The 12,537-nt window shown below is 41.4% G+C and overlaps 1 protein-coding gene across 2 annotated transcripts in view; it reads left to right on the top strand.

Annotated features, from left to right (window-relative positions):
- Positions 1-12,537, top strand: part of plekhg4 (pleckstrin homology domain containing, family G (with RhoGef domain) member 4) — a 59,640-nt gene that overhangs the window by 37,207 nt on the left and 9,896 nt on the right. The gene's annotated exons all lie outside the window — the stretch shown is intronic.

Below are 12,537 nucleotides of genomic sequence, written 5' to 3'. Positions count from 1 at the left end.
AATGGCTAAGCCGCTCACAATGCATCCAGTTTCAAGTTTCGCAATAGCGGGTTAAAGCGATATTGTGGTCTGCAAAGGAGGTGAATTACCTTAAACGTTTATGGAGAAATAAAGACATTCATTTTCAAGCAAAATCATAGAAGCACAATATTTCTCAAAACAAATTACCCTTCTGTGTAAAATTCCGACAGAGCTCGTCTGAGTAAACAACATAACCTATGATTGACGCCTTCTCCCTGCATATGAACTTGAAAATTGTGAAGATGTAGTAACATGCATGGAATGAGCTGGAGGCAAGCACATACATCAAAGCCTCTAAGGCTAAAGAAGGTCAAACCTGGCTATAAACTCAGACTAAACTCAGAGCTCCACTGCAGTACCCCTTCATTCAGGGAGGTATGTTGAGAGTCTCAGTGAGTTGTTTGTCTACAGTAGGTTTTGTTAAAGCCGGACGTTTTGTTTAAGAAATGTCACTGCAGGTCGTAACGCTTCAACCTTCAGTTAAGCATCCGGGCTTTAGCAAAATACCTTCTCTCTGCGAGGTGCTATGTTTCTCTTTTGAAGAGTGGTTTAATAGCCTTTGCTCATTGGAAACAATGGTGGTGCTTGTGGCTTTGGTTCCTGCCCTCTCCCTCCCTCCCTTCATCTCTGAATGGATGAGAGAGAGAGAAGCTGTCTGTCTTTCAGTCATCTGGAAATACTGTAACAACGAATGGTCTTGAATTAGAAAGCCATTCTCTGGTTCTGATTGTAAATTTGACGACAGATTCCATAAATAAGTGTGGACGGAATAGTTGTGAAGGAAATGTGGGAAATACTGGAATCCTTGAAATGCTGACAGTGTCTGTGTGAGGAGGGACACACAACTGGTACACACAAGCATGCGCGCGCACTTTTATTTTTTATATTTCTATTTTTTGTTTTTAAAAAAAGGCTTAACCTTCCAAAATCTCTAAATCTCTAACATCACATGCAGAATTAATCATGGAGAGCTGTATTGTTTGTGCTCTCATGGTGCTTTGCTCAGATTAGCATATAGACATGTGAGCTGCATGTGGTTTCAATCACCGGTTTTAGCTTTAATACCATATGTATTTGTTTAACAAGTTTTTGTGCAGACAGCATGAAATGACAGCCCCTCGCTTTAGTGTTAGTTATAGAGTTTATTTTATAAGCAAGGTAACTTTTAGCTTGATTTAAAAATATCATCTCAGTCATTTTATAACAGCCTCCAGTGCCCCTGGTTCGAGCTTGAGCTTCTGCACTGAGCTTGTGTGGGTTTCCTCTGTGTTGTCTGGTGTCCTTCCAAAAACATGCCACTTAGGTGGACTGGCTACGCAGATGTCCCCTAAAATGTGCATGAGTGTGCATGATACCTCCATCCAGGATACAAATCCCACCACGGTTATGTCTTGTGTCTTTGAGTGCTTCTGCTTTTGTGGTGCCTTGTAAGGGGTTGTAATGTCACCTCAGCATGTTCATGGACGCCTTGATAACTGATTGTTGATTACCTTCTCAAAACAGCAGTTAGTGTGATCAATGTTATAGATTTAACCAAGTACTGTTTCTGTATATTCACAGCTCTAAAGCCAATGCTGATATAAACTAATTTTAAAGAAAGCAGTGTTACGTTATACTGTTCATGCTGCAAGCAGCCATGTTGATCACTCCGTAAACAGGGAAAGAACTGGTAGTTGAGAAGATTTAAAGTTCACGTGTTGAAATTGCAGGTTGAGGTGGTGTGTTCAGTCGGCAGGGAATTACAAGCTGCAATCACGACCTCAAACGCAGCGTTAGACTTTGTTGTTAGCATAAAGCCACCTGCCCCCAAACCCTCTCTTCTCTGGCTCACTCAGACTCCTGTCCTTGTTGATATGAGGAGATCATCCAGCCCTGTCTTGCCATCTGTTGAGATATTGACCTGCAGATGCTCACCTCTGTTTAATTCTATTGTGATATTCAGTGAAGACAGCAGATGCTTGTTTAACACTTGCTTCATACTGGCTTTAACCTGATCTGTTTAAACCTAGATGTATTTTCAGTGCCGCAGAATTTACAGGTCTGAAACCGGCAGGAACGTCACATTAAAGCGCTAATTCTATGAGGATTTACCCAGCATGCTTCTCTTTGTTTCACTGCTGACTTTAGAGAGCCTCTAACACACATGCCCTAATCATACTCATGGAAGGAAATACCTTTTGAGTGTGTGTAGGGTCAGCGGGTGGGACTGTCAGCATTGGCATCTGTGACTACGTAGTGTATGTGACACTGAGACGCAGTATAGCGTGTGTCACTTCGTCCACAATCCCAGGTCTTATTTTGTCTCTGACATGTGGACCCATCCCAGCATCAGAATGCGACTGTTTGCATCGACTTCCTAGCAACCAGGCCAGACTGAGCAGATGAAACGGTGATGTGGATCACGGTCACCATAAACAATGAGAGAGGGAACAGCTGAGCCGCTCCAGTTTAACACTTCGGGTCACGCACAGTTCCTGCTCCTTACACTTTATTTCAGAACAGCATGAAATTTTTTTATTTAGTAAATAGGTTTCAATACATACCTATTTAAAATTGTCGCTTTTGTGTTGGAGTCTATGATGCGAAAGTAGCAGTAGCTAAAATTGCAGAATGCCACAAGTCAGTGCGAGTAATAATAAAGAGCCGTGGCTTCTGCATGCCAAGAAATCCAGGGCTAAAAGCTGTCATGTTCTATAAATCAGCGCAGTGTGGCCTCAGTGGGCCTTGCAGAAACCCACTGACACATTTTAGGTGACGAATGCAGTACTGACATGCTGCCCTGTGGATCTTACTGCAGAAATCAAAGGGGAAAGTGACAGCCAAGGGGAAGCTACACAAAAAGCCCTCTTAGTGATTTTCAGATTTTGGTCTGATAACGCTGGAGGCAGTGGAGTGTGTGTGTGTGTGTGTTGAAGGGGGGGGTGGTCCAGATGGTAGGTGCATGGGTACAAGGCGAGGAGCATCGTCACAATTTGGTTGTTTTGATAGAAGAACAAAAAAAGAGTGACAGGTGGGCCAGGCTTAGATATTATAACAAAGAGAAAGCAGATCTAAAATTAACTACATATAGTAAAGGTAAGAGGAGGAACAATGCTAACAAAGAAAGGAAGCAAAACATTTACAGTAGCTCTTAAGATGTGATGCTCACAATGGACCTCATTTATCAAACTGGATACAAATGCATGTATTTGTCAACCGTTCACAGGAAAAATCAATCATTTCATATCAATACAATCCTAAACAAATCCAGAAATAAAGACAAAGAAGATTAGCCATACAGTTTGAACAAAAGAAATAGTTGGCAACAGGCTGCAGTGGCTGAGATGCGGTACTGCAAGATTCGTCACCCCTAGGAGGTGCTCTTTTTCCCTCTTTAGACATCATTTAGTAAATATTTTGTTTTAATTTATGGTTTTGTTGCAGTCTCTAAACGTAAATCAATTGAAGACACTTTCCCTGTTATAAGCGATTGTCATTTATCAACATTCACACATTAGTACAAAATAAATCAATGTTAATTAATTGCAGATTTTCCCATTGTGGGGCTGAATATCTTATCTTAAACCTTAGCGTTTGTCCGCATATTTATTTAACACACAAATTCCATGTTTAATAATGTTCCGTTTAGCATAAATGGTACATTTTAAAGCCTTTTTTTGCAAGAAATAAAGAAGTAGAAGTTATATCATTTAGGATTTTTGCTTTTCAAATCACTTTTGGCTCTTATTAACATGCCAGAAAGAGTTTATATATAGCCTAAAACACACACACTGATAAACTGAGGAAACAGCACGTCTTTATTGTCCATTTACTAATCCCATAAATAACGAATGGTCGACAGTTGAGACATTCACTCAATCACTTGTGTTTACTTTCTGTTTATTAGTAACTAGCTTTTTGAAAGGGTGGACTGCATCCCAGGAAGAAGAAAAAAAACCGAGCAGAGAATATGGTTTTAGTCATAATTACAATTCACTCATTTACAACATAAAGAAGTCCAGTCGTTAGAGGGGTTACGACATATGTGGTGCATTTCTGCTCGTGGCATATGGTGATTGCGGATAGGTTCGTGTGCTGATAGCGATACAAGCGGCATACAATGCTTGCATGTGTGTGGAGCATCACACTGCGAGCGGTGGAGTATCGATCAGGTTATTGATACACAACGTCTCTGAGGAGTACACACTCACTCCACCAGCCTTCTGTCTCATGCTCCGCGGCCCACTTCCTCCGCTCCTCCCCACTATCACACTGGATTAGCATCTCAAAGCCTGAGCAGGCTCCCTACTGACAAATCAACATTAGGAAAAGCAGGCGAAAAGTGTGGCCAGGCATGCCTTTCACACTGTCTATTCAACACACACACACACATTTACTCATAACACACTCAGATGCACACAGTCACTCAGTATTCAGTGTAGTGTAGTAAGCCCCTGACCCCCTCCACCTCTTTCCACAGTACACACTTAAGCTTTTTTCTGTTTAACACTCATTACTCTTAGCAGATTTTTTTCTGCATATCCAATTTAATAAGGAAAATCTTTTGCACACTTACAAACTCTCCTCCTCAGTGGTGTTTTTGACATCAGAAACTTTCCACAGTGAAAAGAATCACTAAGGCAGGGCAGGGAAGACTAGTACCTGATCCCGGAGTGACAAAGAACCACCTTTTTTTTGTTTTAAAGCTCTTTTGTCTGCATGGGCTTATTTTATTTACATGCTGTTTGTGCTTTCCAGTCTGAGACAGATTCTCCCTTCCATCTCATCTTTGTGGAAAACAAGCTTTCAGAGTAATGCTTAGTTAAATGTACAGTTTTAGAGCTATATGAGCTTTACCAGAAGGCTATGAGAAAATGCCCCTGGAAAATAAAGGACTTCCATAATTTATCTGTAAAGTATTTGATCTCTGTCCGTACCGGCAGATAAATAACATGCTCTTCCTGCTGTTGACCCTGTCACTGATTATGTTAAGGTGTTCAGCAGCCAGGGTCACACATGGTGTTTGACCACTGGGGCCTGCAACAAGAAAAAGGCTGCTGGAGTTGTGCTTTAACTTTCACTTGGACTGCACGTACAAACAAGCAAATCCAATACAATAAACACAATTCATATGGGAAGGTCCTGCTTGTTGATGGTGTGAGACGTAGTGAGGGGAAAAACTGTTTAGATAAAAATAAAATTCAACTTCTATTGGTCATCTCAATAGTCGTGTTATACATGGTATGACATGCAGTGAAATGCTTTTTATGACTGTCTGTATTATTAAAAAATATATAATTAAATCAAATAAGTGGCATTAAAAAAATAAATGTAGAGCAATAAAGTGAAATAAAAATAATAAAAGATAAAGTAAAATCAGGTAGGATGAAAATTATATGTGTAGCAAATGCCATTAGCTGTACAATTGACCAGTGGGGAAAAAATAAATAGACAAAATCTTTTAAAAAAAGGCAGCATATGAAACTACAGTTACTGATGAAATACGGTGGTAAGGATTTAGTATGAACGTGGTTCTGGTTCTGACAGAGCACTGCAGTTTACATCAGGAGGGTTTCTGAAGCTGATAGTACCCTGGGTGTGTGTCGGACATGGTGATCTATTCTCACTTCTTGCAGCTCTTGAAATGAGAGCTGATGATCAGCGGGCAGCCTTTCTGCGGTACGCACACAACACATCAGGTTGAGTCGTATCATTACACTAGACTTGTGGCTACTTGTTTGTTAGTGTAGATATTTGTTGGGGTATATTGCCTCGCCTCGCTGCTTTCCACAACACAGTTCACGGAGTTCAGGTAGCATCTTCATGACAAGTTTTACTCTCCTTCTACATTACCCCCCTCCCTCCCTCCCTCTCTGTCTTTCTCTCTCCTTTCCTATCTCATAGTTTTTCTGGTATGAGAGGCTTTGTAGTACCGGCAACCTCTGTCCCCTATCTTCCCCTCCCCTCCCTTCTCTCTCTCTCTCTCTGTCTCTCTCTCTCTTTCTCTGTTGCTGAGGCAGGCCCATCTGGTATTTAGACTAGTATTTGCCTGTGAATAGCGTGGAGGTGGGGAGAGGAGGGGAGTGGGCGCCAGTGGCCCGCTCTCTCAGCAAGCCCGTCACTCAGAGCAAGAGAGAGAGAAAGAAAAACGGAGGGAGAAAAGGATGACTGCCGCTGCTCCCTGCTCTATACAAGGATCTAGCAGCGTTTTGCTTGGGCAGGAGAACGGATATGCTCATGCAGAGGTAGGAAATGTGCCAAGTGTGGAAAGTAATACTTGATGTAGTAGTATTTATCTATATATACATATCTATATCTATCTATCTATCTATCTATCTATCTATCTATCTATCTATCTATCTATATATATATAAAGTTGAGTATCATGGTCATCTGAGCATTTGCAGTAGTTTTAGGTGGTTCCCCTCGCACATGGCAAGAGCACATTGATTTTGTACGTGTGCGTTTGGATGAGATTGCTCGACTATAGCCACTCAGTGGCTAATTGAAATCTTGGCAGAACAGTTCTGAATGGATCTCAATAGGTTTCCATGGATAGTTAACCAACTCTGTTTGCACTAATCCTCTTTCGGGCCTCCCTCCCTCTTTTTCTCTGTTTGCCTTTCTCTCTTTTCTTGCTCTCTGAGAAATGTCTGTTGCTGAAAGACTTTTGTACAAGCAGTAAGATTTGTGTCAATATAAAGTGCAGTGTTAGTTTAAAGGTGTGTATTATTCCGATGACAAAGTCAGTGCCGCGGTTCCTCATGCACATGTTGCTCGGGTTTTTTTTTTTTTTTTACACCAGCATGTTACATAGCTGTGGGGATGAAAAAGAACATCTCACGTGTCCTATTATTTCACCGGAGCTCCTCACAGTGCTGGTCAGATCACTATCCAGAAGGTTACTTTACACTCTGGGATTCAAATAGAGTCAAAAGAAAGGATAATGTGAGATTCTGAGTGTTTTGTTTAAATGAGCCATCGTTTTATTGTGTTCCTTTTTCAAGGACGCTCATTTGTTGCCTTTGAAACCTGAAGTCAGTGACCGATTTAGAGCTGATATTTGGTGTGTTGAGTGGGAGAACACTGGGTGTTAGCCAGGAGTTTACCATGGTTTTTGAATAAAAGAGAAACACACTTTACGTTGACATGTTTACTCAACTAGTGTACCTCTTTAGGTGTAAAATTCTACTTTTAAACAAAATTCTAAATCAGGAAACTTGGGAAAAGTCGTTCGTTCAGAGATGGAGAGAATTTGTAGGCATTATAGCTCAAAGGAGGTGTAGAAGTAATGCAGTGTCTGGTTTATAGAAAGCCAAAATAACTAGAAATTATGTTTAGCACTATATGCTTCTGAATGTTGTATAAAACTCAGACATTTGCTTGGTAAGTTCAATGATTGTAGTAAAGTTGAACATAACGTTAATGAGAATACAGCAATTTGATTAGTATACATTCTTTATCCATTGTTGGAAAATCTATATCGTTTTTTGTAATTCCTGTCTATTAGAGATGTGCTGATGTAGATAGAGATTAGGTTAATGAGCTCAACACTTGATGAGCTCAAAGAAGCTACAGGAAAGCAACCAGCAGTGAGCCGACAAGCCACATGATTTTTGATGTTGACATTGCTTGGGGTTTGTAGGTGGTGTGAAATCTGGGCAATTATGAATCACTGATGTCGTATTTGTAAATAGATGTTAGGTATCTGGCGCTCTGTGGGGAGCGTGAGGTAGATAAGGCTTAGCTTGTCCTTGCTGCCGGGTAAGGAGACTTCAGAAAGGGCTGATCATTTTTTGGTTCCTTCAAACCTCCCGTAGTGGTCATGCCCTCTAGTCTTATTGCTTGACTGGTCCTGAGGCATGTCGACCCCCTTCAGGGGCACTGTCTGATTGCAGAGACCCCCCTAGAACAAAGTCACTCCATCAAATACCCAGCCAGCACTACTCCAATATCCCCCGTGTACCTTTACTCCACCCCCCAAACATCACCAGCAGGAGACTGGCCTCTAGATCACAAAAACAAGCTCATGCGCTTTTAATTAGGCCTGCCAGTCTATTGTAGTTACTGACTGTGGTGTCCCCAAGTGTGTGTGTGGAGTAGCAGGGCCTGGGGTGGACACCTGTGGGTACAAAACACGGACCTCCACTACCATTAAATGACAAGATCCAGAGAAGGATACACAAACGTGTGAGTCGGGAGATCCCGAGCCCTCAGCCGGGCCGCTCTGGGAGGGCGAGTGAGTGAGAAAAGGTTGGCAGGTTTTGTTGCATGGCTTGTTAATGACATGTTGACTGATCACTGGAGCGTGCTGCTTCACCTCTTGCTAATGAGCCAGCATGTGCAGGATTTATGACCCTCACAAACTCGGACAAAACTCTTTTGTGCTGGTAGGAAATGCAGGTGGCATTTTAGAGAAAGAGATTTGCAAATTTTCCATGCGTCACGTCGTTTTATATCAATAAAGCTTCCTGGGGCAATAGACAAAGGGGAGAAAATTGCTCCATCAGATCTGGGGGCACCTTATCCATCACAATCAGAATTATTTGTCCCCCCAAGGATAAATCAATATAATCATGTTCCTATGTGTGTCTTTGTGTGGGTGAGTTTTTGATGTATCTAATGTACCCTTATTGGTCTGGACTTTACCCTCCCAGCCCCCTCCTGGGCCCAACCCAATCAAATTATACTTACACACACACTTAAACACACACCCCTCCCTCTGACTCAATGCCTGAGGGTCACACACTGCTCTGGCAAATAACACACTTTAAAAATGGCCTACACACACACTTATTGTTCAGCATATTTACACAAACACACTCCCACCTTGTGATCTTTAAGACTATCTAGTTTAGGTAAGGATGATGTAATTGGCACTAATTTACTTTGTTTAAATTGTTTATGAGCTCTTCTCTAACTTCCATATGTGAAGCCATAAACAGTGAGAAGATGGTTGTGTGTATTAACTCTTACTTCCTGTAAGAAGCTTTATGAGCCTAGAATTTGTGGTATACTGTCATAACTGGATATAGAATGTGGTATTGAAGCTTCTTGGTTAAAGTAAAGATCCTGTCTCATTTCCCGTTTGTCATCATTGTGCTAAACAGTGACAAAAGTCAAAGGCCAGCTCAGGTCCAGTTCACTGATAAGTGAAGTCTTAACCTGGCGCAGAGAACATAACCCTGCTGTAATCATCTTACTGATATAATGAGTCTGTTCATAATACAAGTATGTTTAGCATCTGTTCCTTATGTATTTGATCACAGGAAATGAACAATGCAAAAATAGGTAGTTGCTGTTTGTTCCTGTTTTCCTCTCTCAAAATTCTGGAAAGGTTCTCATGGCAAGCAACACATGTATAAAATACAAAGGGCATGCTTATATCCCAGAGCCTCAGCAGAGCGTGAGGAGAGCAGAGAAGTGGAGTGTGACGGTGCCTAGAGGTCATACAGGGTTCACCGTTTCTGGGTTGTCTTGCTGGAGCAGCTGTGGTTTGTGCTGGACCCTCAAGTCCATACATCTCTCTGTACGCAATATGATTGCACTCACACACTCCAAAACAGACAAAATGGTTGTGTGTGTGTGTGTGTGTGTGTGTGTGTGAGAGAGAGAGAGAGAGAGAGAGAGAGAGAGAGAGAACGTGTGTGGCAATGTTGAACTTTTCTGTTTACATTCCTGATGGAGCAGCTATGATAATCATCAAAGCACAGAACCCTTCTAAAATATCCACCGTGTGACCGTCGGTCAGTAACCACACCGAAATACACCGTCCACACAATTATACACCTCTAGTTGACGGATCGGTCATAAGTCAAACATGGTGCTATATGAAAGCAACTTGATGGAGATCAACGTCTGCAGAAGCTATTTATCATACAGGTGCAGATCTATTGGCACCCTCAGCTCTGTAGTAAGTCCTATTAGCATGCCTTTAGTCAGAATGATCACATGACAGATGGTGGACGCTTAACAAGTGAAGGAATGAAGATTCTTAATCAAGCATTTAGTGTTTGACACTGCCATTTAAGGGCTTAAGTATCCAGACACCGGTATGTTATAGAAAAGATGTGACTTTTAACTGACGAACTGATCAAAAATGGTTGAAGAAAATGCTTTTTATTATGTAGAGTGTGCTAAAATATTCATTGGAGACATTTCAGAGCTACAAAATTTCTCTCACAGGTTTTCATGTAAATCCAACAACATATGTGCTTTTATTTGTGTTCGAGTGAATTAGCAGTTGTAGTTTATAACTGATTACACCGCCCTCTAGTGGAGTGTAGGGTTTGGTTCTTAAATTAGAGAACACTTGGAATGTTGCGTGCTGTGTCCACGCATACCGAAGTCTAGTGTGAGTAGACATGGGCCTAAGACAGGCTATTTATAGAAAGATCTTTGAAGTCACTCCAATACTTAATTACTGCAGGTTGAAACACTGCACAGGGCTTATAACTCATCACTTCCTTCAGGCATGATTAGGCCAAACAGGTCAAACATTTTGGCAGATGCTTTTATCCTACGCTTTACAGCTTAGCAATCTTAGAATTGAACTCGCAACCTTCTGAGTAGTAGTCCAGAGCCACAACCACTGAGCTAACCCTGCCATGAGTAGCATCTACTCCTGCTTGAGCTGCAGACGCATCCATGCCTTACGCCAATGATTTACATTTTGATTATAGTCACGCTGCGATTTATTTATTTTTTGGACTGATGTCATGAAGAAATCAAGGCACAAATGAGTCAAGGAGCAATAACTCCCGGAGAAATTCCAAGTTCTGTGCACGTACAGTCCAGTTTAAAAGACGTACACACTTCAAGGAAAAAAACACATTCCTGGCATGACTTTAACCTGAGATCAGAGATTGGCTGCCACCCGAAAAGCTTTTCTCTGCCTTTCCTCTGTTTTGTCTTTTCTTTTATTTTTTAGGAAATAATAATGGAGATTTCTTTCAAGTGTTAAAATGTCCCCTCGACCTTCTTACGCTGCAGGAGTGTCATTTATGCATGCATACAAAAGCTCAGAGCTGTTCTCCTATTCCCCCTCTGTCTGTGTGTGACTGTGTGTGTGTGTGTGTGTGTGTGTGGGTCTCTCTCTCTCTCTCTCTGTGTCTTTTGTGTGAGTTTGAATAGTGCTTTTCTCAGAGGTACCTCCTTCAAGCTTTCTAATTCAGCTCTCACCAATCAAACCCTCCCACCACACACACACATGCATACACACACTATTCACACTTCAAAGGGCCTTAAACCCTCTCAACCATGATGTCATCTTCAGCCTGTCTGTGGCATTATAGCATCAAAATGGCCCGATCAGAGCCGGTGAATTGCTGCATTGATATAAAGTGTTTAATTTGAGTTCTATGTGTTGGATCAGGGAAGCAGTGAAAAACAGTTTGCCTGTAGGCTGTGACCTCTTTATGCTCCTACAGAGCCTTTTGGTGGCTTTGTCACTGTGAGCAGTTGGAGCGTTTTGTTTTGTTTTTGTTTTTATTGCGGGAGTAAATGAAATAAATGAAAGTAAGTGAAAATGTATAGCATGAAAAAAAAAAATGACACACACATTGCTTTCACACTTTATTATTATTATTATTATTATTTTAGAATGATTAATTTTAATCTCAGAGCCAGAGATATTACAGTTTATGTTTAAATGACTATATTTATGAAAACCAGTGTGTATAAATAATGAGTGATGAATCATGGTCATTAAATTGTCTCAAGTTCATAAGGAATATCAGGTTATACTCCTAGCTTAAATAAATTCCTTCCATTTAGTGTTTGAATTGCAGTGATCTATTATACCCCCTCATCCGTCTCTCTCTCTCTCTCTCTCTCTCTCACACACACACACACACACACACACACACACACACACAGTGTCAGCCTTTTGCAATCAGTATTGTTAGTTTGAACTGACCTCTGGTCTGCCTGATGACTTTAGTATCTGGGTTCCAAGCACCTCCAAACATTGGTATGTGGCTCTTACTTCACCAAAGACACACACACACACACAAGGTTGACATGTAGATTTACTTCACCCTGTCTGTGGACACCCAGTCCAAAGGGTACAATGTACAACAGAAAAGAGAAAGCAGCACAGTGCTAGAATAATATGGAGGAATATCTCAGGTTCCCAGTGTCAGCTCAGATGGACTAATTTCTTCTGAAAAGGGAGGCCGTGGAGGAAAACAATTCCAAAGAGAGCAAGAACGTTTATATGACATCACCTAGCAGCCCTGCACAGGAGAAAGAGGGTTTTGTGAGTACATGTATAGACGGATAAAAAAGGGGTGAAGGATTCTTTTCCCTCCGCTTTAGGGAATCTGTCAGAGCTTTGCCATGTCAAAGGGTCAGGGCCTTGAGCGAGTGTTTGATCGTTGTGAATCCTCCCTTAAACCTCAGCACAAGCAGAGTGTTGTGCCTGTTTAAAACAGTACTGAGGGAGTGTGGAAGAGCCGGGCGTTAGAAAAGTAATTAAGGGAGACTGTGTCTTAAATACCAGAGTGCTGTTTCACAGTGCTAAACCCATTAGCTCTC

Source organism: Hemibagrus wyckioides, linkage group LG27 (genome assembly GCF_019097595.1).
Source record: "Hemibagrus wyckioides isolate EC202008001 linkage group LG27, SWU_Hwy_1.0, whole genome shotgun sequence".
Classification (NCBI taxonomy): domain Eukaryota; kingdom Metazoa; phylum Chordata; class Actinopteri; order Siluriformes; family Bagridae; genus Hemibagrus; species Hemibagrus wyckioides.
Note: the sequence above shows the minus strand (reverse complement) of the source record. Positions and strands in the feature narration are given on the sequence as shown.